Raw genomic sequence first — 5,701 nt, forward strand, 5'->3', positions numbered from 1 at the left:
TGCGTGTCCCACTGGGCTGGAAGCGATTTGGGAATGTGGACAGACAACAGCAGCTGGCAGCTAGGGGAAGGGAGGATCACAAGCCAGCTTGGGAAACAAGAGACTGACATCCCAGCCCCTAACTTCCTCTCTTCAATCAAGAAGGAATTTTGCTTTTAAGCAGCTGACAGAATTGGTCTGTCTGCTTCATGTTGGGTGCGTTCGCACAACATGCTGAACCAGGTCGGGTCAAATCTTAACAGATGCCCTCCCTCCACGGGCTCAGCTCGAGTAAACCTATTCTCCAAAGCACCAGAAGGCAGGACAAGAAGGAATGGATGGAAACTAACCAAGGAGAGAAGCGACCTAGAACTAAGGAGAAATTTCCTGACAGTTAGAACTATTAACCAGTGGAACTACTTGCCTCCAGAAGTTGTGAATGCTCCAACACTGGAAGTTTTTAAGAAGAGATTGGACAACAATTTGTCTGAAATGGTATAAGGTTTCCTGCCTGAGCTGGGGGTTGGACTAGAAGACCTCCAAGGTCCCTTCAAATTCTGTTATTCTCTCCTCAACCATTGCTGGAAAATTAGCTTAATTCATCAGCCTGGAGCTGAAGACCCAACAGTTGAAAGACCACTTATTCCTCACCACTTTGTTACCAGCCTATATCTACATGACCTCAAGGGGTCTCAGCCACACACACACACACACATGCTATGCTACGCTATGCTATGCTATGCTGCTACGCTATGCCATGCCATGCCATACCATGCCATGCTATGCTATAATGAGCCTGCATTATGATTGTAAGTTGAGGACTACCTATAACTAAAGAATTCTTCCAGTAACAATGGTCAATTACAGATGAAGATGCTACAAGCAGCTTAAATTTCCTGAGAGAACAATGAATCCAGTATTATTTTTTTAATTTGCATTTATATCCCGCCCTTCTCCGAAGACTCAGGACGGCTTACACTATGTCAAGCAATAGTCTTCATCCATTTGTATATTATATACAAAGTCAACTTATTGCCCCCAACAATCTGGGTCCTCATTTTACCTACCTTATAAAGGATGGAAGGCTGAGTCAACCTTGGGCCTGGTGGGGCTTGAACCTGCAGTAATTGCAGGCACCTGCTGTTAATAACAGACTGTCTTACCAGTCTGAGCCACAGAGGCCCCTACAGAGCCCCCACTATGAGAGGCTGCCACAAAGAGGAGGAGAGGGGTCAACTTATTCCCCAAAGCATCAAAGAGGAGGACAAGAAACAATGGATAGAAACTAATCAAGTAGTGAAGCAACCTGGAATTAAGGAAAAACAGTGAGTACAATTATCCAGTGGAATCGCTTGCCTCCAGAAGTTTAAGAAGAGACAAGACAACCACTCATCTGGAATGGTTTAGGATCTCCTGCTTGAGCAGCAGGATGGACTAGAAGACCTCCAAGGTCCCTTCCAGCTCGGTTATTCTGCCTTAACTCCAGCCTGGTTTTTTTATGGCTTAATATCTGGTCAAAAGCCAGCACGAATGGACACCTAGACATGGCATAAAGTAGCATTTCTCAATCTTGGCCGCTTGATGGTATATGGACTTCATCTCCCAGGATTCTCCAGCCAGCAAAGGATTCTGGGAGTTGAAGTCCACACATTTATCAAGAGGGCCACGGTTGAGAAACATTGGTGTAGAACAGGGGTGTCAAAGCCGTGGCCCGGTTGCGTCACGTGCTGGCCTGCCCCTGCTCAGTTTATGGAAGGGGGGGGGGGTTTCCCAATATCTCACGTGACACAACCGTGACGCTGCAAGTTTGAGACCCCTTGGTGTAGTGCAACCACTAGATCAGGGGTCTGCAAACTTGGCTCTTTTAAGACTTGTGGACTTCAACTCCCAAAGCAAAGCTGGCTGAGGAACTCTGGGAGTTGAAGTCCACAAGTCTTAAAAGAGCCAGGTTTGCAGACCCCTGCACTAGGTTAAATATATTATGCAAAAGGAGACATATAGAGATGTTGAAAGCAAAGCACACGAGCCGATCCCTTGATGTGTTATGCGCTGGTTCCTGACATGACCTAGGAGAGGACAGCAGGTGGAATGAGGAACCAGGGTTAACTTGGCGGTGCCTGAGAAGCAGTGGTGGGTTTCAAATTTTTTTACTACCAGTTCTGTGCGTGTGGCTTGGTGGGCATGGCATTGCATGGTGGGCGTGGCTTGGTGGGCGTGGCATTGCTTGGTGGGTGTGGCTTGGTGGGTGTGGCATGGCTTGGTGGGCTTGGTTTGGTGGGCATGGCAGGGGAAGGATACTGTAAAATCTCCATTCCCACCCCACTCCAGGAAAAGGATACTACAAAATCCCCATTCACTCCCCACTCCAGGGGAAGGTTACTGCAAAATCCCCATTGCCTCCCGATCAGCTAGAACTCGGGAGGCAGAGAATAGATGGGGGCGGGGCCGGTCAGAATTTTTACTACCGGTTCTCCAAACTACTCAAAAATTCCGCTACCGATTCTCCAGAACTGGTCAGAACCTGCTGAAACCCACTTCTGCTGCGGAGGCCATTTTGAGGTGTTTTTCATGCTTGAATTCTTACCCATTTTCATTCTGATCGATTTGCCTGTATGTTGTTTTTACTGTTTTGTGTGCCACTCGGGGCGGTTGTACCCACGTGGGCAGCTGAAGAAGTCTTTTTCTGCCTTCAGTCAACGATTCAGCAGCCAGGAACAAGCAGTCACAAAAACAATACTGCAGATAAGCACCTGGTAGGGCAGTCATGGGACCCAGTGGCTCATTGGCTAAGACGCTGAGCTTGTCGATTGGAAGGTCGGCAGTTCAGCGGTTCGAATCCCTAGTGCCGCATAACAGGGTGAGCTCCCGTTCGTTGTCCCAGCTTCTGCCAACCTAGCAGTTCGAAAGCAGGTAAAAAATACAAGTAGAAAAAATAGGGACCACCTTTGGTGGGAAGGTAAACAGCGTTCCGTGCGCCTTTGGCGTTGAGTCATGCCGGCCACATGACCACGGAGACGTCTTCGGACAGCGCTGGCTCTTCAGCTTTGAAACGGAGATGAACACCGCCCCCTAGAGTCGGGAACGACTAGCACATATGTGCGAGGGGAACCTTTACCTATAGGGCAGTCATGAAAGCAAAAAAATTATTCAGATGCCACCAAGTGACAATGCCTACAAAAGTCGTAACCGTGTAAGCCATGGTTTATCCAGTGACACTCAAGAGAAGTGTAAGTTGGACCTGGCAAAAGCAGGAGAGGAAGAACATGGGTGGCTTTGAACGTGAGTGTTGGAGAAAACTCTTGAAAAGTTCATGGCCAACCAATAAAACCTGAAGAAGTTTTGGGAGCTGTATTGGTGATCGATGACTTCTAGATGCAATATAGGTGTCAACTCTGAAGCTGACCTGACTGAAGCCATCTTGGAGCGTCAGCGTTGACACACTGGAGCGGAGGGATAGAGAGGGAGGGGAATAGAGATAGCTGGGGTTTTGTAGCCAAAACAAAATACTTTCTCTTGGGAACCAAGGACATTCCCACAGGTGGTCAGAGAGAGAGGAGGAGTGAAGTTACCAGGCAACCGGACAGAATCCTTGATTGGACCGTGTGACTTGATTGTTTGGGAAAAAGGAGAAAAAAACTTTTACTTTTAATTAGGTGAAAACCGCAGGAACCTTCAGAGTCGGTATTCACCAGAACCATGCCAAAATGATATACGTAAGTAAAACTATTCTTTGAGGAATCTAACTGCCTCGGAGTTTTGTTTGTTATGGGCAGGGGTCTGCAAACTTGGCTCTGAATTCAGAATTCTGGGAGTTTTTTTTTTTAATTTGCATTTATATCCCACCCTTCTCCGAAGACTCAGGGCGACTTACACTATGTTAGCAATAGTCTTCATCCATTTGTATATTATATACAAAGTCAACTTATTGCCCCCAACAATCTGGGTCCTCATTTTACCTACCTTATAAAGGATGGAAGGCTGAGTCAACCTTGGGCCTGGTGGGATTTGAACCTGCAGTAATTGCAAGCAGCTGTGTTAATAACAGACTGTCTTACCAGTCTGAGCCACCAGAGCCACTAGAGGCTCTTTTAAGACTTGTTGAAGTGCACAAGTCTTAAAAGAGCCAAGTTTGCAGACCCCTGAGCTAGCTTATGGCTAGGTAACAGTATTCACACATGAGTCTTACTGGGTCCAGGAAAACCTGGGTGACTCCATTCATTCAACATACTGAGCTTATTTTGAGGTTCACTGAGGATCAAACAATTCAAGATGGCGGTTGGTCTGTGGCGGCACCGCTGAAGCCCCCCATCTTGATTTTTTTTTTGGGGGCATGTACACCTGTCGGTGTGTCACACCGTGAGACTTCAGCCTGTTTTGATCAGGCTATGGGACAATGTGTCCTGCAAACCCAGAAAATGGTTTACAGCAGTGATGGTGAACCTTTTCAGCACCAAGTGCAGGGCCCAAACCGGCATGTGTGTGCAGGTGTGGATATAGGAGCGCCGGTAACCCAAAGACCAGCTAGCTGGCGTGCACATGCCTGTTTTTTGGGCCGTTTTTAGGCCATTTGGGGGGCCATTTTTGGCTGAAAAACTGCCTGAAAGCAGCCCGAAAAACTGCCTGAAAAGAGCCTGAAAAACTGCCTGAAAAACTGCCTGAAAGCAGCCTGGAAAAACTGCTTGAAAAACTGCCTGAACAGCCCGAAAAACTGCTTGAAAAACTGCCTGAAAACAGCCCAAAAAACTGCCTGAAAAACTGCCTGAAAGCAGCCCGAAAAACTGTCTGAAAAACTTCCTGAAAACAGCCCAAAAAACTGCCTGAAAACAGCCCAAAAAACTGCCTGAAAAACTGCCTGAAAGCAGCCCGAAAAACTGCCTGAAAAACTTCCTGAAAACAGCCCAAAAAACAGCCTGAAAAACTGCCTAAAAGCATGTTGCGATATTATGCCATATGAACCCCTTTATGAAACTGTTTATAAAATTACTTATGTGTAAATATAAGCATGAGCAAGAAATTGCTTATGTGCAAAAATATCAGCATAGGTAAGTCTGGCTAATTGTTATCATGTAAGCAGAAATCTGTTTGATGCCAAGGTTACAAAGATGTTTGCCAGTAAATGTAACAACACCTATGAGATAGCCACAGAACATTCCTTCTCTGATAAGGTCAGCTTCATAGAGCTTCAAAAGAAGTTTGCTCCTACACACAATTATATGAGATTTATTAGTATGTAGTCAGGATGTTTCAAGATGTATTTCTGTTTGCTGTACCACGTAGGCAAAAAGCAGAGAACAAAGAACCACTTCATGGAAAAACTCCTCCCAAGAATCATGATCTTTCTCCCAAAATCATAGGCTTGTGGATGTGCTTGTAGTCACGTGTTCACGTGTTGAATATATGCTAATATGTAACCACCCCTGCTTACCTTCTGTAACCACCCCTGCTTACCTTCTGTAACCACCCCTGCTTACCTTCTGTAACCACCCCTGCTTACCTTCTGTAACCACCCCTGCTTACCTTCTGTAACCACCCCTGCTTACCTTCTGTAACCACCCCTGCTTACCTTCTGTAACCACCCCTGCTTACCTTCTGTAACCACCCCTGCTTACCTTCTGTAACCACCCCTGCTTACCTTCTGTAACCACCCCTGCTTACCTTCTGTAACCACCCCTGCTTACCTTCTGTAACCACCCCTGCTTACCTTCTGTAACCACCCCTGCTT

Source organism: Ahaetulla prasina, chromosome 6 (genome assembly GCF_028640845.1).
Source record: "Ahaetulla prasina isolate Xishuangbanna chromosome 6, ASM2864084v1, whole genome shotgun sequence".
Lineage (NCBI taxonomy): Eukaryota > Metazoa > Chordata > Lepidosauria > Squamata > Colubridae > Ahaetulla > Ahaetulla prasina.